This window comes from Humulus lupulus, chromosome 6 (assembly GCF_963169125.1).
Source record: "Humulus lupulus chromosome 6, drHumLupu1.1, whole genome shotgun sequence".
NCBI lineage: Eukaryota > Viridiplantae > Streptophyta > Magnoliopsida > Rosales > Cannabaceae > Humulus > Humulus lupulus.
In genome coordinates, this window is record NC_084798.1 from 182,812,629 (window position 1) to 182,836,019 (window position 23,391).

The window sequence follows — 23,391 nt, forward strand, 5'->3', positions numbered from 1 at the left end:
ATACAACGACGACATGTTATCTCTGTATGTCTTCTTCAAAATTAAAAAAAATATTTTCTAAATGAATTATAAATCTTACCAAATCATATCATATTAACACATACTTAATAACTTAATATTTTTAATACTCATAAATAATTAGAAAAAATATAAATTAATTTCTAACATCAAACAAAGTAAACCATATATACCAACACATATATAAATCCAAATAAATTTTTAAGACTAACATTCAAACATAGTAGATACCAACACATATATAAATCCACACTTATTTGAAAACAAAACAAACACTTTTAACCAACATATATTCAATATCAATCATATAACACACATATGTATAACCTAACATATAAATTACAATCCAATCAACAATAAAAACAAAGTACACTATCTATGCTAAATATATACAAATTCATAAACAAGTAAAGTAGTTATGTAGAAAAGAGAAAATACCTTAAAGTGCCATGATCCTTTCTAGCATATGAAGCCATTAAATCTATTGGCATCAAGCTTGGAGCAACACAAGTAAAATATTAATAAGTAACATAAATATACTAATATACATACATAAATTAAAATAAATAATAAACATATGACAATATTTTCAATTAACAAATTACATTTATAATTAATTTATAAATTTATCTGAACCCTAAAACTAACAATACAATTTTACACAATCAAACACACACATGCAATTTGTTTTTGTTTTTTTTTTTTTTTTTGTTTTAAAAAAATACTAAAATTATTAACACGAATACTAAGATTCTATAAACACATACTCAAAAACAATACAAATATTAAACTTTTTCAATACATCTATAAAAACATGCTCAAACACATATATAAACTATAATCTACAATACCAATTCAAAAATATTCTTATCATCTAAAATTAACAACCTAACTAATAAGAATTTAAATTTTTTATCCACTTCTATAAAATTGGGCTTTCACGACAGTTTTCTACTGTCGTTATTGAGCAACGACTGCAGTCGGCTAACTGTCTTATTTTCCTATGCCGGCATAGGGGTAGGTACGCCGACAGTTTTTAACGGTCGTGAGTGCTCTCTAATAAGCCGACAATTATTAACTGTCGTAATTGCTCTCTACCCTGACAGTTTTTAACTGTTGTAATTGCTCTCTACACTGACAGTTATTAACTGTCGTAATTGTTCTCTACTCCGACAATTTTTAGTTGTCATAATTACTCTCTACGCCGACAGTTATTAACTGTCGCTAAATATCATACCAGAAATTAAAAAAATTACTACTTATTTATATAAAATAATATATCAAAAAATATCAACAAATCAAAATTATATATAACTAGTATAAATGAATATTCAATCCAAGACGATGGCCAAAAAATAATTAATGAGAGTTTCTCAACAATAGTTGCCTTTATCAACAATCAATTCCCATACAAATACCTCTCTCTTTCTCTTGTAAAAACACAAATAAGAGCTAACAAAATTCAATTACATACAACAATTATTCATAGTATCTAAGATCACAGCTACCCTTTTTGTTGATGGCACAATCCTCTGATTAATAGATTTCACCTTTATTTGGAAAACCAATAATAAAAGAAGTATTAACTTCAAAATCAAACTCTCCAATTTAGAATCAGTGTAAAATAATTTATTTAGGTGTGAAATCTAGTTCTTAAAAAAAATTCTAATTGGTTATAGGAATTAAATTGACCGATTGATTCTAAAAAATATGAAGAAAAAGATAACAAAGAACACATGCTTTAACTGGTGAAATGGAATCCATACAATTGTTAATAAGATACATAAGACCCTTTAATATATTTGTGAAAAATAACATACATATGTGGAAAAATACAAATATCATTTTATAACAATTTGTTAAAATTCTCAAATCAGCCACAAAATAAGACATAGTCAAAATGCTTCAGAAGAACAAAGGAATAAAAAATCAATTTATTCTCATTACACTTTGGAGAAAGCATTGACTAAGTAGCTATAAATTTAATTATAGTGAATTTTATGCAGTTTAATTATTTCATTTAAGTTTTTATCTAATAAAATAATATGTTACTCAAAAGGGAATATAAATAATATATCATACTATCAGGAATTAATGCTTATTATAATGGTCATGATATATTATTATAATTATTAACAAATTGTGTATGGAAAGAGAAAAAGTACAGTCAAACAAACAGAATCCTATTAACCAAAAATACATCATATTGAATAAAGAATTAAATCCAACATAAAACATATATATAGATAAGATTGACAAATTGAGACACCATTAGAAGTCATCATAGTTTAAAATCAAGATAGTAACAAAAAAAAGTGCTTAGGAAAATGAAATTAACATAAGTCATCATAGTTCAAAATCAAGATAGTAACTAAAATATATACACTAAAACACTCATATATGTACACTAAAATACTTGTATCATAATAACTATGTTTTTAATGCCTTGAACTATTAAAACATGCAAAGCTGAAATAAGAGTAGAATATGATGGAGAGGTGACTTAGTCATGGGCAGATATACACACATTCATTCTTTTATATGGACAACAATATAGTTTCTTTTTTTATTTAAGAAAAAATTCATAAATACCATGTCAATTAATGTAAATAATTACTATTTTTTCCTTTTGGCGGGGTTGAAGTGGTCTTATCACATGATTATAGAAATATAGTATTCTCCGTAACCACTCCACCATTCCATATTTTCTAGCGTTACTTTATTATTGTGCGTAGTGGATACCATATTTGATTAAATAAGTGATTATTTATCTCAATAGTTTTCATTCTTTGAACATTACCACACTTAATACAAGGGCAGCAAATGTTATTAGAATTTTGAGCATTTTTTGCGCAAAACTCCAAGAAATGCTCAACTTCATCCTTATATTTCACTGATAATTTACCCACTGACATCCAATATTTATTGATTGTCATTATTTTGTTTTAAAATGTAGACAAAAAAACAAAAAACAAAAAACTATTTTCAGAATTATGTTTGTAGAGTCCCAGAATTTACTTAGCTAGTTAGATAGTAGTAGTAGTAGTAGTAGTAGTAGTAGTAGTAACTAGTATTAGTTGTATGTTCATTACTATGGATTTTGGTTCAAGCCAGGACTTAGTTGGAAACTCCTAGCAATAGTTATGGATTTTATAAGTTTAACCTATAGTTTAAGAATATTAATTATAACATAAGGTTTGATTAATATTGCTGGTTATTAATATGATAATTATTATAACCTAAGGTTTAGATAGAGCTAAGAAGAATATGACACTTGTCATGAGCATGGTTATTCCTAAGATTTAGATAGAGCCTGTTATCCAAAAGACTGGCATTGATGACGTGGCAAGTGATCCCTGGACACGTGGCTGACATCTGGAGGAACTCTGCTAGTGTATCGACCAGAAGGCACATTATAGGCAGTAGGCAGTCCAGTCTTTCCTGCGACCAGTCTGGTCGATGGTTCCGCATGCAGCATGATGTTCCAATAAAGATCTCTGTATATCCCGAAATTAACTCCCACAATCTCCTAGTATCCGATTATTTAGGAGATAATATCTGTAACAAATTCATGTAATCTCCCTTGAGCCTATAAATAGAGAAAGATAGCTCAAGGAATGGACTTTTTTTGGCTTTTGAATCATTTGAGACTAGAGTAATTCTACTGGAAATATTGTATTGTTCTTCAAAGGTTAGTGAAACTCATTGAACCCTAGTTCTTTGATCACTCCTTTGATTCTCACATCAATGACAATCTAAGTGGACGTAGGTTATTACCAGATCTTGGGGCCGAACCACTATAAAATATCGTGTTCTTATCCTTTTCGCTATTACGTTCTTTTCAACGCATTCATTCACATTAAGCATATTCTGACTCCGTGTGAGTTGACCAAAATCAGGGTCAACATTCTGGTGCTTTCATTGAGAGCTTGATTTGTCACCGTTGAGAAAACCAATGGCGAAAACGGCAAGGAAAACTGGACAGGTGGCCACCGCTGCACTGTCAAACCCGCCTCCTCCTCCTCCTGCAAGCGTACCTGAGGATGAGCCACATTTGGACTTTGAGGAGGAAGAAATGGATGACGCAACGCTGAAAAGTACTCTGGGGGCGTTGCATGAAGAACTGGCCAATCTGAGGGCCAGTCAAGAAACTGCTACCGAAGTTATGGCAAGGCAGCAGCAAGAGATTGAACGGCAGCGCGCAGAGCTAAGTGAGAGGCAGGCGGAGATGGACCGCCGCCAGAGCGAGGCCATGGCAGCCTTAGAGGCAGCCTTGCAATTGGCTAGGAATCAGGCCGCACCTGTCTCGCAGCCTGATCAACCAGCAAATGGGCCTCCCCACAGGAGTCTCAATCCTAGCCCACCTATCCAACCACAGAGCCCGCAAAGGCCCGAGCAGCCTCAGGGGCCTCATGACGATGTCCCACAGGACCCTGAGGCACAGCCTCCATCCCATGCTGGTCGCGGCGATCCCCCGCATCAGAGGCAGAATAGGACCGGGCATCAGCCTCGTAATCCTAGACGCCATAGGGGGACGAGTTGAACCTACCGAATAGAGGTCAGAATCCTCCTGGTAACAGGAGGAACTCAGAGTTAGGCTCTGCGGTTCGGGGTCCCCCACGGCATGATAATGCACGAGGACACCATGATCAGCGCAGGCCACCCTCTAACGTTCGGGACGTTTCAGCCCGGGATGGAAATCGAGGGAACAGTCGATCCCACCATAGCCAATCAAGATTTGGAGATGGCCATGGGTATAATGAAGCCGACTCCGGCAGAGGAAATGCCGGTCGGAGGAATGACGAAAGAGGTGGAAACAGGAATCAACCACCTCAGGGTGACCAAACTGGCAGACGGGACGCTGGGGGGAAATCCAGACAGAATAACGTCTTCAACTGGCTCGGGGGTAGCGAGCAGCGGAGAAGAGACGAGGATTTGAGAGATGTACTCAACGATCGTCGCGAGCGGCATGGTGAGAATGTTCCCCCAGCAACAGAGGCCACAGCGATTCCTGTCGCTGTACAGGCCCAGATAGATGCCCTCAACCAGGCGGTGCAACAGCTGGTTGGGGGAAGGATGTCTTACATCGACCACAATAGGAGGAAAGGCACTCCTTTTGTCCAGAGGATAGCTATAGCAGAGTCTCCTAGCAAGTTTAAGATGCCTACGCTACCAAATTTTGATGGGTACGGTGACCCGGTATCTCACGTCAATAAGTTTGAGATACAGATGGACATTCAGAAAGTGTCCGAAGACGCTCGGTGCAGGATCTTCCCTGCGACACTTTCTGAGGCTGCACAGGAGTGGTTTTTTAAGTTCCCTCCTGCAAGCATAGTTTCCTGGGAGATGTTCGTTAGGGATTTTTACGGACAGTTCTATGCAGGTCGTGTGCATCCGACCGAGGCAAACCAGCTGGTTGAAATTCGACAGCAGGATGGAGAATCGCTGAAAGACTACATCCAGCGCTTTATGCGAGCAGCAGCTGGAGCAAAAACGGTGGGGGACGAAGGAAAAATGATGGCCATAACCGCAGGGGTTAGGCGTTGCTCCCCCCTCTGGAAGAGCCTCCGCAAAGATGGGGTTAGAACTACCCAGGAATTCTTGGACCGGGCTAATCGTTACATCAAGCTCGAAGATGCCATTGCCGACGACGGAAAGCCCTCAGGCAAGGATAAGAAAGCAGCCAAGCCCGCCAAAGCCGCTAATGGATCCAAACCTAATTAACGGCAAAGGCAACGGGAACGGTAACGGCAATGGCAATAATGGTGGAAAACGGCCACACAATGAGCCTTCCACCTCCGACAATAAATGAGCCAAGGGTAACTGTTATGAACCTCGATTCACTAACTACACTGCCCTTGTTGAGTCTCGGGGGGAGGTTTATCAGGCCACGAGTTCCAGTGTGCCTTATAAGAAACCTGCCCCCATTCGAAAGGATATTTCGAAAAGAGACATTACCAAGTTCTGTCGTTATCATAACGACTACGGACATGACACCAACGAATGCAACCAGTTGAAAGACGAAATCGAGTTCCTTATTAGACAAGGACACTTGAGAAGATACGTACGGGCCTCGAGAAATTCCCAACAAGAAGCTCCGGGTAGCAACGAGCAAGCGCCCACGCGCCAACGCTCGCCACCTTTGTAGCCTACCCCCGTGACTGGCACACTCTTAACCATTTGTGGAGGCCCGCACCTCGCGGGAAATAGCGGAAAAGCCAGGGAACGATACGCTCGGACTCTGCGCCATGACCAGGACATCGAGATGATGACTGTGGAGGACCGCGCGCCAAAAAAGGCTCGATCAGAGGAGGGTGAAATAACCTTCTCTGATAGCGATTCCCAACACGTCCGGTTCCCACATTCCGATCCGCTGGTCGTGGACATCCAAATGGACAACATGATGGTAAAGAGAGTGTTGGTCGATACAGGAAGTTCAGTGAATATCCTATATAAATCTTCGCTGGAACGCATGAAACTGTTCGTTAAGGACCTGGAGCCCTGCAACCAAACAATATACGGCTTCTCTGGTGAAGGACTCGCCCCTGCCGGATCAATCAAACTACCAATGATGACAGGTACAGTGCCAGCTACCAGGACATTACTCGCTACTTTTGTAGTAGTCGATTGTCCTTCGGCGTACAATGCTGTCATTGGGAGGCCTATACTGGTTGAACTACGGGCCGTCATCTCTATGTGGCACTTAGCCATGAAGTTCCCAACGGAAGCAGGGGTAGGACGCGTGTTGGGGAACCAGAGGGAAGCCAGGGAGTGCTATAACGCCTCAATCACGAAGGCAAAAAAGGGAACATCGAAGAGCACTACCTCAGATAGGTTGCAAATGGCAGTTGATTCACAAGCCCAATCCGGTGATGAAGTCACCAAATAGGGTGTTGCCCGAAGTGAGGATAGAGATCTAGATCCTCGCTTTTGGGATTTTGAAGAGAATGATGGACCCGTCGAGGACCTGGAAGAGGTCCAACTCGACAAAAAAGACTCGACCAGAGTTGTGAAGGTCGGAAAAAACCTAGAGCCAACCACGAAGCACGCACTGGTGGAATTTTTGCGGAAGAACCAGGAGGTTTTTTGCCTGGTCGCACAAAGACATGGCTGGGATAGACCCTGCAGTTATCAGCCATGTCTTGAATATAGACAAGACGTTTCCACCCGTGCAACAAAAAAGAAGGCTGCTCGATAAGGATCGGTCGAGAGCCTTAAAAGAAGAAGTTGAAAGATTAAAGGAAAATGGGTTCATCAGGGTGGCATTTTATCTGTCGTGGGTCTCCAATCCAGTGATGGTTCCCAAGCCTAATGGAAAATGGTGAACCTGCGTGGATTTCACAGACCTCAATAAAGCCTTCCCAAAGGATTGCTTCCCACTCCCAAGAATCGACCAGCTGGTCGATGCTACTGCAGGACATGAGATCCTCTCGTTCATGGATGCATATTCGGGCTACAATCAGATTAGCATGCATCCCCCTGACGAGGATCACACCAGCTTTCGAACCGATACGGGCTTATATTGTTACAAAGTAATGCCCTTCGGACTGAAAAACGCAGGTGCGACTTACCAGCGGCTAGTCAACCACATGTTCAAGGAGCTGATCAGAGTAAACATGGAAGTATACGTGGACGACATGCTGGTAAAGTCTAAGAAGGCAGAAGGACATGTGAAGGATTTACAAGAGTGCTTTGATGTATTGAACAAATACCAGATGAAGCTAAATCCCCTCAAATGTTCCTTCGGAGTTGGATCAGGGAAGTTTTTGGGGTTCATTGTAAATTCAAGAGGAATCGAGGCCAACCCCGAAAAAATAAAGGCCCTGATCTACATGAAATCGCCAGAAAGAATCAAAGATGTACAAAGTTTAACCGGGAGAATCGCAGCCCTAAGCAGATTTATTTCGAAGTCAACAGACAAGTGTGTCCCTTTTTTTCAATCTGCTCAGGGGCAATAAGAAGTTTGAATGGACAGGAGACTGCGAGCAAGCTATCCAGTCATTGAAAGCACATATGGCACAGCCTCCCATCTTATCAAAGCCAATCGAAGGAGAAACTTTGTTTATTTACCTGGCGATTACTGAAGTTGCTGCCAGTGCGGTACTAGTACAAGAGGAAGAAGGCGTACAAAAAGCAGTCTACTATGTTAGCAAAAGGCTGATCGGGGCAGAACTGAGATATCCACCCATCGAAAGATTAGCATATTGCTTAATCCTGGCCTCAAGGAAACTACGTCCTTACTTCCAAGCACATCCCATTATAGTTTTAACGTACCAGCCCCTTCGGCAGGTCCTTCAAAAACCGGAGGCGGCTGGGCGATTATTAAAATGGGCAGTCGAACTAGGGCAGTTCGATATAACTTATTCACCGCGAGCAGCAGTAAAGAGACAAGTCTTGGCTGATCTTATTGCGGAGTTCACAGAACTCCCAGACAGCGAGCAGTGCGAATCGCCTAGTGCGCCTGAGCCTCAAGAGAAAGCTCCTTTGTGGAAGTTATTCACGGATAGGTCGTCCAACGAATCCCACGCTGGAGCGAGAGTGATATTGATGACGCTGGAAGGGCATCGATTTCACTGTGCCATCAGGTTCGACTTCACCGCGTCAAACAATGAAGCCGAATAGGAAGCACTTCTCGCTGGATTGAGAATGGCGAAAGACATGAGCATAAAGACGCTTGATATTTACAGTGACTCACAGCTGGTGGTGAATCAGGTTCTAGGAGAATATCAAGCACGAGGCTTAAAAATGGTGGCCTACTTGAATAAAACAAAGCACCTGCTAGCCCAGTTCATGGAGTACACCCTCCAGCAAATACCGAGGGATCAGAATTCAAATGCAGACACCTTAGCCAAACTCGCGAGCGCGAAAGATGCTGACACTTTGAACATTGTGCCAGTAGAAAGATTGAGCGAGCCAAGCATACAAGCGGTCGAGACCAACATGGAAATTCGAATGGAGGATACATGGATGGCACCTTACTTGGAGTATCTGACAAACGGTGTGCTACCAACGGACAGAAACAGAGCCAGAACTCTACAAAGGCAGGTTGCCAGGTACATACTGGTCGATGGTGTTATGTACCGAAGAGGGTATTCAATGCCACTGCTCAGATGCGTTACGCCAGAAAAGGCTAAGGGACTCATGAAAAAGGTGCATGAAGGCTTCTGTGGGGATCATGCTGGGGGGCAGAGTTTGGCAAAGAAAATTCTAAGGCAAGGCTACTTCTGGCCAACTGATGATGGAGTCCCTAGACTCAATCGATGAGATACGGGAGAAGGCCCAACTCCGAGTTGCTGCTTACTAGCAAAAGGTCGCCCGGTACTTTAACTCAAAAGTCAAAGAAAGAAAATTCAACGTCGGAGACTTGGTGCTACGACGAGTTTTCTTAAATACCCGCGACCCCACTGCTGGAGTACTCGGACTTAATTGTGAAGGACCTTACCAGATTGAAGAAGTCCTTCATCCGGGCACCTACAAACTTGCACGCTTAAACGGAGATCACGTTCCACGATATTGGAATGGAGAACACCTGCGCAAGTACTATCAGTGAACAGTCCTTTTTAAAGAACTGGCTTGTATTAAATTTTACTTTTTTACAAGTTTTGCAAAGAGGGTTAGCCACGTTGTATGGCCAATTACTCATATATGTAAGATCCTATTTTAGGATCACTCGTAAAGACATGTTTATTCCATTTTTAATACGAGATTATAAGGGACTGTGTGTAGCCAGTCGTTCTTAACAACCCTTGTAAATTTATTTTTACAAGTATTTGTTCATTACGTGTGTTTTTTTGCTGTATTACAAGTATTACGTTTCCTACCGAGCAGAAATGTTCGAACAGGTCATGCTCAAGGCAAGTGACCAAGGACCTAAAGCTCCTCGATCACTTGGGGGGCATATAAGGCACTTCGATAGCAAAGCGTACCATGAGGTATGTAAACACATGAACAAAATGAGTGAAAGCATGCTAAGGTACTTAGAGTATTTTTCAAAATTTATATTTTGTTAAATCAAGCCAAAGTATTATGCTAAGTCCGGTCATACGGACAAATGTTATAGTAAATGAAAATATTATAACATTATAAGGCAATCTTTTACACCGCAAACATCACTGCTTGGATGTAATTGTTTGAATAAAAGGAAAGTTTGCTGCCCATGCAGCAAATTCAAAAAAAAGATATTGTCTTTACATCACGACCCGTGGGTCGTGTAATTAGAGAACGAAAAAATAATAATAAAAGCTCAAGAGGCATTAGGAGCAGGAGGGTCTTTATCAGCATTCTGATTGGTCGCATCCTCAACAACTCCTTCTTCCTCTGCACCAGCGATGCTTGGGGAACCAGGGATCCTTGCTCTTGCCTCCTCTTCTGCCAATTGAGCAGTGCAGCGGGCCAGCTCAGCATTTCTAATATCTTCTGAAAGATAACCGAAGTTGGCGCCCTGATTGTTTTTCCAGAAGTTGTAAAAACACTGGAGCGTCGCTTTCTTGTACCTTTCCAAATCTTTGGCATTGGAAAGCTTCAGCTGCTCTACTTGGCTCTCAAGAGTAGCGATGGCCTTGTCCTTGGACTGGAGCTCCTCGCCTAGTCTCTTGCATTCTCGATATTGGACTCGGCTAGCCTCCTGATACTCCTCCCTCTGTTTACTCATAACTGCCTTCGAAGCTTCAGCTGCTTTGTCACCGCAACATCCCTCTGCTGGGTGACCGCCTCTAACTCCTTCGAATGCCTGGCCTCTACAGCCTGAAGCTCCTCAGCTGCTTTCGCCTGGTGCCTCTCGATAGCCTTTGCCCAAGCCTGGTCGATAGTAGCTTGGGCGCGGGTGCGAGCAGCAATTGCAGTCAGCAAAGCCTATGAACAAAGGATAAAGTTAGAGCCTGTTGCAAAGAATAAAAGACGGAAGCTAAAGAGAAAATAAATACTTACGCTGGCCATTTCATTTAGGGCCCTGTTCAGAATCTGGTCGACCCCCATGGTCTCTGCCTTAGCCATCGCGTCCTTGCAACAGTCGTACCTCACGATGTGTGCAAGGCGGTCCTTGGTTGCTCGTAAGGCGCGGTTTAAGAGTTTGGCCCCGAGGGATTCGTCCCGCTGGGTTTGTTCTTTGGCAGCTGCGGGCGGAGGATTCGTCGGGGCAGGCGGAGTTTCCTTCTCAGCAGGAGCCGAAGGCTGGGCAGAGGTTTGCCCAGTTGGCACATCCTTAGGAGGATCTTCTGTTCGACTCTTTTTGGCAGGAGGTCCTTGGCTCGATTCGCCGTTGTGTCTCCTAGACGACTTCCGTCAGACCAGAGGAACCTCTACTTCCTCCTCAGCCTGATATAAGTCAAAGACGTTGGGAGTGGCCATACCTGCATACAAGTAAACACATGCAAATGATAAGATAAAGGTAGATAAAAACTCTCGATAAAACAGAAAAGAGGTCACAAAGTTTAATACCCGAGCTACAACTACTGGTCACTACACTATTGACTCTATTAGTCACACACTCACTATCTGGCATGAAGAAGTCTGTCCCTAGATTTGGAGTATACGTAAAGTTGCCCTCCCCGTCAAACAAGTGACAGGGAATTGGCAAGCTATTTAAAAGCAAAATAACTGTACCATTTTCATCGGAGGATTCCCCCAAGTCCACAACCGGCTCTTTTGCCTTTTGTTTCCCCTTGCCTTAAGGAGCAGAGGGCCTTTCTGCAGAAGGATTGCCCGTGGGATCCCTGATTGTAACCCCCATCGGCCTCCTTCGTGGAGGGGACGCAGGGGGTTGCTGCTCGGGAACCCTCTCGGCAGTGGCATCAGCAACCACAGGTCCTCTTGTTTCATGGCGAGGAGCCAGGAGGCCAGATAGCCTCAAATTTTCATCAGTAATCGGGGACTTGACGCTTTTTTCTGTGTCTGTCATCCTGGCCAGTGCATTGGACCTCAACACCATGTCTGGTGTTGGGGACGGACGTAACCATGGGCCTGAAAGGCAAAGTATACTTTAAGAAAGATGAAGGAAATTTCGCTGTTGAAAAGTATCAACCAGTAATAACAGCACTTACCTCCTCGAGCGAAGGCCAGGTTGTTGCTGGTCAGGTCCGGAGTAAGGAAGTACTCCTTGCTGTACTGCCCCACGTTGGATATGTGTGTGGTGTCACTCAGGAACGTCCGGTTGGTCTCCTGGTGACAAAGATGGAAGAAGCCCGTCCCGTACTGCTGAGGGTTGGACTTGAGGTCGAAGAGAAAATTGATCTCATGTGGGGTAGGTTCTGGCCATTTTTTGAGTTTGTACAGGATATAGAGTGCGGCCAGCATTCTATATCCATTCGAAGTAATTTGGAAGGGGGCGACACCAAAATAGTCCGCCACCCCCTGATAAAAAGGATGTAGAGGGAGGGTAGCCCCCGCCTCTATGTGATACCGAGACCAGGCACTGTATACACCTCCGGGGAGGTTAGCTCTTTGGTCTGTAGCCGGAATTTTAAGATTGACCCCTATGAGAGGATACTTCCTAAGGTAGTTCGCAAGCATCCGAGGAGTCACTTGTCTGGGCGGAGAGAGATACCACTCGACATCAGGCAGATTCTGATGGCGAGGGCGGGCTCTAGTTTGGATATTAGGGTCAGGAGCAGGATTTTCTCGACCACTGGTCAAGGGAACCCTAGCCTGCGAATCAGGCTGGGCAGGAGAGTTTGGGCTATCTTCGGACTCGGGTCTTTTCTTGCCTAAAGATTTAGAACGGGCCATTTGAGGAGGAGATGGGCGAAGTCTAGGAGAAGATCGTGAAAAGGGGATCTCGTGAATTCGGTCGGTCGGTTGTTCTTCGCCTTCGAGCAGTTGGGCAAGAAGATCGTCGTCGATGGGCCGTTCACCTCCCCACAAATCTGGCATTAAAGTCTGCAAACAGAAGAATGGGGAGGTGAGGATAGAGAATTTTTTTTTCAGACCTTCTAGAATAACGCTGATCGAGTATAAAAGTTAAGCTTTTATACAGCAGCATTCTAGCAAAAGGCTAAAAAAAATTCACACGAACAGTTTGAAAAAACGGATCAAAGGGTGAAAGCAAAAAGTTTTTCGCAAAAGCTTTTTCAACTCCCCTTAGGGCGGGAGAAACTTATTTTTCTGCTGGTCTAAAAATCGAATTTTTACTTCGGTTTTACGTCCTAAAAGTATGATCTCAACTATCAAACTAACTCGTAACTTTTTTCACCCACAAGACATTCTATTGACAAACATCTCAACCCAGAAGTAGATAAACTCAACAGTCAACATACAGGAGCATGCATTACAAAAATACGAAACATAAAGATTCGAAGACTTACCAGAAAGAAGGTCGTGGAGATTGGTAAGAGTTTTCGAAGATCGAGGAACTCTCGGGTTGAGTCTTGAAAATGCAGATGAACAGTCTCTGGAAGAAGATGGAAGCTCTGGTTTTAGGGTTTCAAGAATGAGTAATGGCGTGCGTAAAAAGAAAAATAAAAAACTTCGGAGATGTTATATAAGTTTGTCTGTGGCATTAAAAAAGGTGTAATCATCAGTTTCCCCTTTTTCAAAGTATGGGGAAGCGGGATAGCCATCGAATTATTACTGGGGAACCGAAAAGTCATGATTAGACAAGAGTAGGTTGCTTTTTCCAAGAACACACGAAGGGTTCTGACACGTATGGCGGGGTCACCGAAGGGTTGTTTACTCAAAAGTTTATTTATTGCTCGTAATAAATAAACTTGGGGGGCAAATTTTATCCAAAAAACTGGCATTGATGACGTGGCAAGTGATCCCTGGACACATGGCTGACATCTGGAGGAACTCTGCTAGTGTATCGACCAGAAGGCACATTATAGGCAGTAGGAAGTCCAGTCTTTCACTACAACAATTTTTAGTATATATTACATTAAAAAATAACATATATTGAGAAGTGCTATTAATGGTGGGTGATAAAAACACACGGAATGTTTTATTTTGGCGCCATATGAAAAAACCTCAGGCGCCAAATGAAAATTTCTTTTTTGGTCTCATCTGCCAAATTTTAATCCCTAAGTTACCCAAAAAAATTTCTCTCAGCCTCCATCTCTCACTCTCGTCTCGTCTCTCTGCCTCACGAAGTCTTCTCAACTCATCTCTGCCTCACGAAGACACGCTCCAGAGTGGAGCTCTTTCTCTGCCTCGTGAAGTCACGCTCCAGAGTGGAGCTTCTCTGCCTCACGAAGTCACGCTCCAGAGTGGAGCTCTTTCTCTGATTGGGTGTTGCTGCGAAGGAGATGAGAGGTTACTCGTGGCTGAGTTTATGCCCCATGAAACTCTCGCTAAGCATCTTTTTCACTGCAAGTTACTTTATTTCTTTATATATATATATATATTTATATGTATATGTTTGTACATACTTCCTTTTCGTTTCCAACTGATGGGTGTTGGGAATTTTTAATTTATTAAATAAAGCTAAAATAACTGATGGGTTTATACATACTTCCTTTTCGTTTCCTTTTTATGGGTGATGGCTTCTATGGGTGTATTTGGTTATTGTTTGGCTGAACCTATTTGGCTTCAATCTTCCTTTCCTTTCCATGTATCTTAAACCTTAGCTTTCTACTCTAATGGGTTTCTTCCTATTGTCTTTGATTATTCGTTTTTTATTGCAACGACTAAGCTCCGAGGTCAAACTGTCCTGGGTTTGATTTTTTTTTTAATTATTGTGTGCCCCCTGCCTGTCAATTACTACCAGTAAAATCATAGGGTATCAAAATTTTTATTGTAGCTGTCACACTCGCTTGGAACTCTAATCGAATCTTCATAGTTTAACATGGCAAGGTGATGACGGTTAGTTTTCACAAGTTTGGAGACAAGTTTTTTCCTGGAACCAGTGATGTCAAGGTCATTATTCTATGGGTTAATGTGTCATGTATTTGTATTCATAAGATAGCTTACAATGAAGAATTTTTACTTTAATCTCAATTACTTTTCCCTTCGGGATTAGCATGTATATTCTTAAAAAAAAATTGCCCTGTATTTACTGCCTGCAAACATGTTTTTGTACATGCTTCTGCAGTTTTTTCTTCCCATAAAACATGCAGTTACATATTTCTTGGAAGTCTATGCTGTTACTCATCAATTAAAATGTTTTTCTGTAATGAACAATCTTCAAAACTAGCTCTATGTTGGCAACTTTGGCTTGAAAGGAATGTTCAAACTTTTCAGGGCGTCAAAAGAAAATTGATGCACCAAACATTTCAGCAGTTTTTCTTTTTCTGATTGACTAAGAGACTGGAATTTTTGGATGTAGTCATTGTAATTTCACTATTATTTCTGTAACCAAAGATGACCTCTTAACATCTATTATAAATATTACAACTTTAATGAGTGCTTATGTTTCAGCAATTTAGTTCATGAAGATAGGCACGACCCAACTTTCCCTTGCCTTTTTATTTCTCTCTTTTTGCTATTCTAGTTGTCAATTATATTTGTTTCTTCTTTTCTTTATGTTTGCAGGCTTTGCTCATATTATGGCTGGATACGAAAGACATATTGCTTCATAATTTCCCTTTCCATTGTTATTGAAATATCTAAAGCTCTTCAAAATAACAATGAGTTACAGACTATTCATCTTCCAATAATTTACATGGTGTGGAATGCTAGCACTATTTGGTTGTCTAATCTTCTATTTACATGAAATTGGTACCAAAAATCTATTACATAGCTTTTATTTTTTTACTTTTAATGGGGCTGAAAGGTAATTCATATTTACTATACAACTTATCGTTAGAACCAATTGCTTTCTATTGCCATTGACAGATATGTATACTACATTTATTTCAACCCTGATTTGATTGTTGAATCGTACTACTTGAATGTAAACTTGTTTGTATGCTAAGAACACCACATGCAACGAAAATATTATGCTTTAAGGGGTTAGATGTATTGTTTTTTCCCCCATATCTTTTCTTTATTATGTCTATTTTGTATTAATTTATTGCTTAATTTCCTGAGAAATGATTGCATTTGATATGGTCTACAAGTTTTCAGTGTTGGTCCTGAGGATGCTACAGTTGTTGGTAATCAACTGTCAGAAGAAGAGAAAACTACTCTTCAGGTAATATTTGTATTAGTTGATGTTTGTTTTTCTTCAAAGATAGAAGTGCCTTGGATCAATCAGCGTGGTCTGTCTAGACATTAGATATGATTATCATAGTGCCCAGTATATTGTGACAGTTCAATATCTAAAAACTAAACTTTTCTGTACTCAATTGTGAAGCACTACATACGATTTAAGAGTCATAAAATTTTCCTCTGTTTCTAAATTATCAGATAGAATAGAATTTTAAAACCACAATTCATGGTCTTTTGGATAGCTAACTGGGAGAGTTAGGAACTAGCATATACAACCATTACTTTGTGGTGTTTACCTCATTGGAGGGATTGTTGATAGAATAGAAGTTAAATAACTTGTTGCACTTCCATTTAGAGCGAAGCAGATAAGAGAGAATTTAAAGACTGACCTTTTGATAGTAGAAAAAATAATTGTGGCTAAAATATTTTCTTCTCTCTCTGATATTATTAATTAGAACAACCAATGAAGTTAAATAAATTGAGAGCCCTTTAAATATATTGGTAGCAGGTTGAGAAAGTTGGAGTGAACAACAGTACTAGGTTGAGAATGTTGGAGTGAATATAAATATAAACTTAATGATATATAATGCACTAGAGTGGATTTAAATTAGAGATTCATCTCAAAATCACTATATTATTGATTAATTTGACATCATTAGTTATTTATAAGACTGAAAATATTTCATTATAATATTATACCCTTTCTTTTCTTTGACTCTCTGATCATTTCCTTTTTTTTTTTTTGGTGCACTATACTCATTCCCTTTTGTGTATACATTGGGATTTGACTTCCTTTGGCATCCTCTTAAAGTTTGCAAATAGTAAAACTAAAATCTGTAACACTTTTCCTTCCCTGTTAAGTATAACTAATTTTAATACTGTAGCTGTTTCTGATAACTCCTTTGATCCTTGCAGAATGCAATGTTTTTTCTTTCTTATATGACTGGCAAATCAAGTCTTATATTCATTTTATGCTTTTCTTTGCTGCTGAGCTGGTTTATACTTCACATATTTCTTGTTGATCCTAATGGACCGTCAATCATGTTGTGTATTTTGGAGGAATCATCCCGAAAGTGGCAAAGAGCTGTCCAACATGCTAATTATTTTACTTCTGATTCATGGCAGACTCAACTGAGAGGATACGAAGCAACACTGAGCAATTCCCCAAGAGATCCAGCTGCTCTTGAGGTGAGTCAGAAACTGTTAATGCCAGATTATGTTCTTTTGTGAGTCTCTCTTTCTTTCAAAGGAAAAAGATTTTTAGTGTGAGAAAATCTAAAGAATAGAAAAAGGAGAACAAGGTTAATTAGGTGTTCTCTAAGAAGATTGCAATATTTTAAGTTCTGAAAGCGATAGAACTTGTCTAATAAGCTATTGTGTTGATTATTTTATTTCATTCTAGCTGAGCTTTAAAAAAAGAAAAAGTCATCTGATTAAATCACTTGGTATTATCTGGTGAGGCTTAAATGTAAAATGAACCCTTGTTAGCTTCTTATTTCAAACCAAAAATGTTGAGCTGATTCTATGCCTTATAGGTTTTTGTGAAAAATATTAAGCTTTTTACCGCTAATTTCTAGTTGGCCAGATGTAGGATCACTCCTGATCCTATCTTATTCTATCTATTGGACATAATAATGACTGGAAGTGTTGTTGATTATTCTCTTTTAATAAAAATATAGTCAGGAGGAAAAAGATAAAGAAAGCTGGAAAAGTGTTTAAATTTTAAATATTACATAAAAAATGAGAAAAATTAAAGATGCTACTAGCTGCAACATCATCTGATGAAAATTGATGGAAACAGTGTTCTAAGTAGGGTTAGGTGCCAAAGGGTTTTCTTGATTTGACTTTTTTTTGGTAAACCATCTATATTCCTGTTGTTTGTAGCATCCATGCTATATTTATTTCGGGTTATTTGCAGGGAGTTGCTGTAACCTTGGCTGAGTTAGGAGAATATACCCGAGTGGTCTCTTTGCTTGAGAACTTGACAAAGGTTTGTTTCTGTACTTCCTGAAGAGTAATGTACTTGGACGATGCTGGCCAAAGGAAGGGTTCAGTAAAAACTTTTGATCTAAGCTTGCTTGTATTCGTGTTATTGTGTTACACAGGAGAAGCCAAGTGACCCTGATGTTTTTTGTTTACTTGGAGAAGTTAAGTATAAACTAAAGGATTATGAGGGAAGCGCTAACGCATATGAAAGTGCTGCAAAGGTGTTTTTTCAGTTTATGCAAGACATTTTACTACTCATGTTTAATATCAAAAAACCATTTTGAATATTATCAATATATATATATATATATGCTTGTGTTGGAATAATTTTTTCGATTGGCATTTGGAATTTGATGTGATTTTATGCATAGATTATATATTTATCGAGTATTCACAATCCAGATTGATGTTTTGATATGGTGATTCACAAATTTGCAGGCCCTTCCAATTTACTTGGATAAAATGTTCAATCAGTATGTGGGCTATAATTCTCTCTGTGACTTTTGTTCTATTTTTTGGAGAGGTATTTTATTTTTGTTCCATTAACTTTCATGCTTGGTTTAACAGTAAAGTGTCAATATTTTTGTTGGCTTATTATGATGGAAACTTGATATTCGTTTTTCTAAATCAGGTTATCCCACAAGCTATATGCACAAGATATGGACTTGCAGTAGGTTCCAACTTTGTTTGGCTTGTTCGGATTTTGATGATAATTTGCTACCCAATTTCATACCCAATTGGAAAGGTACAATCTCCAATGGAAAGTTGATGTTTAAACATTTAAATGTGAACTTGGAATTTGCATTTATCAACCCTCTAATCTATACTATTTTAAACTGGTGTTTTAGTCATTGAATTTAAGTATTTTTTCAGTGGTTAAAAATAAATCATAAATGTAAAGCAAAACTGTGGAATCTGGTTGCAAAACGATGGATTCTTAATGATATCAGATTATAAGGGATTTATATCTATTTTTTGACTTGAGATATACACAATGCAGATTTTGGATTGGGTATTAGGACATAATGAAGCTTTATTTAGGCGAGCTCAGTTAAAAGTCCTTGTCTCCATCCACAACCAAGAGGTAAAGTAAAGCTGTTGAGGATAATTAATATGCTCTTTAACTTAAGGAATAGCTTTACAAGTTGAAAATACGAATTATTGCTATCATCTACCACAGATATATCTTGGCATTAGTTCTGATTTCCTTATCTTGTCATAATAGGCCGGCAAGGGTGGTGAGCTTACACATGACGAGACAACAATTATAAGTGGGGCACTAGATTTAACTGAAAAGGTAAGGTCTTAACAGAAATATCATTATTCCTTACATTCATTTCCTTCTAATTTGCATGTATGCCAGTGATAGTATTATATCCAACTGTTGACGGTGGGAACTCGTCAACTAAGTTAAGTTGGAAAAATTATCAAATCAAGATCGCTAATTGGAAAGCTGTAAAAACTTGAACAAAAACTCAAGAACAATGATGGAACAATAATGGAGAATTCAGTCTTTCATTCACACTTAAGCCTCTGCTACAGTAAAATTTCCAACCCCCTTTTAGGTGGTCTTAGAGTTCATTTTATAGTAGGCTCTAATGGCCTTAGGTACATAATGGTCCAGGGGACCAAGTGGTACATACATACTGTGTCAGGGAAGTGGCTTCAGAGGTCGTGGTTGTACATCCCGTACAGGAGCAGGTGTCAGGAGGATGTCTCCACCACTTGTCTGTACCCTTGATGAAATGTGTGGTGGCAGGCGTAGTGGCGCAGGAGGTAGTGGTGTCGGCTCTGACCTATGGCCGTAGATGTACGGACCATGATCCTTACCCCAGCAGCCTCACTGGCACTGGTATCCGTACTCAGTACTTGGTCGTACAAGTATGTCCCATTCGACTCATACTGGATCTCCTAAGCATAGGAATCTCAAGGTGTAAGGAATGGGACCCTTGGAGTGAGGTGGAGATCTTGGGTCCTTGGTATGAGATATCCGAAGCCTCCTAAGGTCACTCACGAGTATGAGCGATAGGCATGTGGCCCTGACAGATGTCTAGAGATGCGTGGCAAGACGCCCTCCTTGCGACCCCCCTTGACGGCGTGGCTCCCTACCTGTTCACAAGGTCGAGTGCGTTGTGGATGTGGCCCTCATGAGACCATGGGCACCGAGACCCGATGACGGGGCTACCATGGTGAGGCCACTTGGGCCTAAGGCGAGGCCGCTCGGGTGGCGCAACCGAGACCTCTCGCGAGGCCACTTGGGAGGCGTGGCCTAGACATCTCGCGAGGCCACTTGGGAGGCGTGGCCTAGACATCTCGCGAGGCCACTTGGGAGGCGTGGCCTAGGCATCTCGCGAGGCCACTTGGGGTGGCGTGGCCTAGGCATCTTGCGAGGCCACTTGGGAGGCGTGGCCTAGGCATCTCGTGAGGCCACTTGGGAGGCGTGGCCTAGGCATCTCACGAGGCCACTTGGGTGGCGTGGCCGAGACCTCTCGCGAGGCCACTTGGGAGGCGTGGCCTAGGCATCTCACGAGGCCACTTGGGTGGCGTGGCTGAGACCTCTCGCGAGGCCACTTGGGAGGTGTGGCCTAGACGTCTCGCGAGGCCCTTTGGGTGGCGTGGCCTAGGCATCTCGCGAGGCCACATGGGAGGCGTGGCCTTGGCATCTCGCGAGGCCACTGGGGAGGTGTGGCCTAGACATCTCGCGAGGCCACTTGGGTGGCGTGGTCGAGACTTCTCGCGAGGCCACTTGGGAGGTATGGCCTTGACTTCTCGCGAGGCCCTTTGGGAGGCATGGCCTGGGCATCTCGCGAGGCCCTTTGGTGGCGTGGGCTGGCGAGGCCAAGTGAGGCCATGTCGCCTCGCGCCTAGGCATCCGAGCGGGGCCGTGCGAGGCCATGACATCTTAGCATCCATACCTTGTAAACCCGTGTCACGCGGCACCGATCCCATGGGGCGTGGATCCCGACTCGCGACTCGACGGTATGATGGCTTCCCGAGACAATGGCGGCTCAAGGGCCTTGCCTTAACCTCATATTTTCCCTTGATGAGATTTTGAGCCTCAACACCAACTATTATATGAGGTGGACGTAAATCCTGGTGAATATGAAAGTTTATTTTACTTCTTCTACTTCTCTCTCTCTCTGAGTCTTTAGAACTATACCAAAGAGGCTAAAACTTTTTTTTTTTAATTGTAATTTCATTTTGAAGTATAGCTATTTGAAACTCTGTGCTCATGCTAAATCTTTCTCTCTCTCGAGCTCGCTTATTCAATATTCTGTTTTAAAGTTGTTTGGATTTTTTTACTTTACTCCCCAGTCATCTTATCTTTTGGTTTAAAGAGCATTCTGAAACTTTTCTTGTCATTATAGTTTCATTTTGATGTATAATGATTTCACTCTTTATGCTCATACTGAAATTGTAACTTGAATATGATAGTAAGCTTGCAATAATGTGTCATGATTAGAAAATCAGCATCTTACTTTCTTTCTATTATTAATTTTTTTAAATCTTAAAAAACAGACAGCTGAGGAGGCTATGACACCCATTGAATCAACGTTTTCCTTAGATGTCAATTCAAAGTTGGACTGGTGAGTTTATGTCATGAATTCATTGTTCTTTCTTTCTGTCAATTGGATTTTACTGGTTTTCACAATTTTTGTTTACATGCTGTTTTTAGCTGATTTTCAAAGATTCAGTCACTCGACCTTAGAAACTATTTTTTTATAAAAGAAGAAAATATAGAAAGTTTTGTTGTTGTTGTTGTAGTGATAGATTGTGTTAAAAGAAGGATATTTTAGTTGTGATATCAGTCCTAGGCTCCTAGCCTATCATCTTAGGAACACTATCCCAATTAGTTGTTGGCTTGTCAATAGTTCTGTCACCTTTTTACACAAAGTTTCACTGAGGATAGTTTGTACATTTTATTTTTATTTTCGCATACAGTGCTCTGGCATATCATAATGGCGTGACCCATGTTTTACTGAAACATGTCTTATGCTGCAATTGAAATGTTAGGAATGTTTGAATCACATGACAGCTCAATGTGTTTTCTCGTCGTACAGTTATTTTATGTTTTCTTAGCAGAAGTTTGTTGCAGAAAAAAATTATATTTTTTTATTGTATTTCTCAATTTTCTCCTCCTTTTATTCAATAACACGGGGAGGCTATGGGAAAAGTTCTTGCTCGGGGGCATAGTCGAGTTCCTGTCTATTCTGGGAATCCGAAGAATGTTATTGGACTGCTTCTGGTGGGTGCTGGAATAGTAGAATGTGAATGTTTAGAAGATGTTTGTATACTAGATGCATTTTAAATTTGACTTATCAAAGGAACTAACAGCGGGCAACATACTTTGTACTCTGCTCTTTAACTTGTTCAATTCTGCTTATTGTTAGGTGAAAAGTCTTCTTACTGTACGACCTGAAACAGAGACTCCAGTCAGTTTCGTTTCCATCCGGAGAACACCACGGTTTGCTTAACTCTTCAATTACTAATTTTTTATTTTTCAGAAAATACATTCAGTCAGAGTATCCAGTGTTGATTTGTATGTTGTATACTCAGAGTTCCTGCCGATATGCCACTGTACGATATATTAAACGAGTTTTAGAAGGGCAGCAGTCATATGGCAGCTGTGGTGAAGACTAAAGGGAAAAGCAAGCTTCCTACAATTGATGGGGAGAAGACTTTTCTGTGGCTGCCTAGTAATAATTTTACAGAACATGTCTATTTCTATATGCATATTTATATTATTTAGGCTTCTTTGTTTGATGCTTTTGATAATTAATATGGTTTTTTTAAGAGTTACTATAAGCACTTATCAATGTTTTGGTAAAAGATGAAAGTATCTTTAGAATGGGTCCATTATTAAGAGTTGATCATTTATGCGCTAATTTCATCTAATATAAATATTCAACTGATTGCTTTTTGACACAATGGTAATATAATATTTTGTATTGATTGCTTCAATGCTTTTAGCCAGGTCTTAATGAGAAATTAAAATGCATAAAGCAACATTCAATGTTGGAAGTTTCTTTGATTAATATTCAGGTTCAAGGTATTTGAGCTTTCTTACATGGGTTTCTTTATTTATGTATATATTAATCAACTAATGCCTTAAGGTCTTTCTAAGCAGTTGGAAAGAGCAACAATAGAAATAGAAAACTAATTCAGAATACAGAGCATAAAAAACAACCAGATGCACATAAAACAGAAAGGAAAAAATGGCAACAGCTATTTGATGATTTGTTTATTAATTCTTCTATTAACTTTCATTCAATTTTTGGTCTCTTATTTATAGGTTAGGAAATCAATCAA

At 40.3% G+C, this 23,391-nt stretch overlaps 1 pseudogene; it reads left to right on the forward strand.

Moving 5' to 3' along the window:
- The first annotated feature begins 18,444 nt into the window (after window positions 1-18,444).
- LOC133785715 (DUF21 domain-containing protein At4g14240-like) lies at window positions 18,445-23,379 on the forward strand (annotated as a pseudogene).
- The last annotated feature ends 12 nt before the right edge of the window (window positions 23,380-23,391 follow it).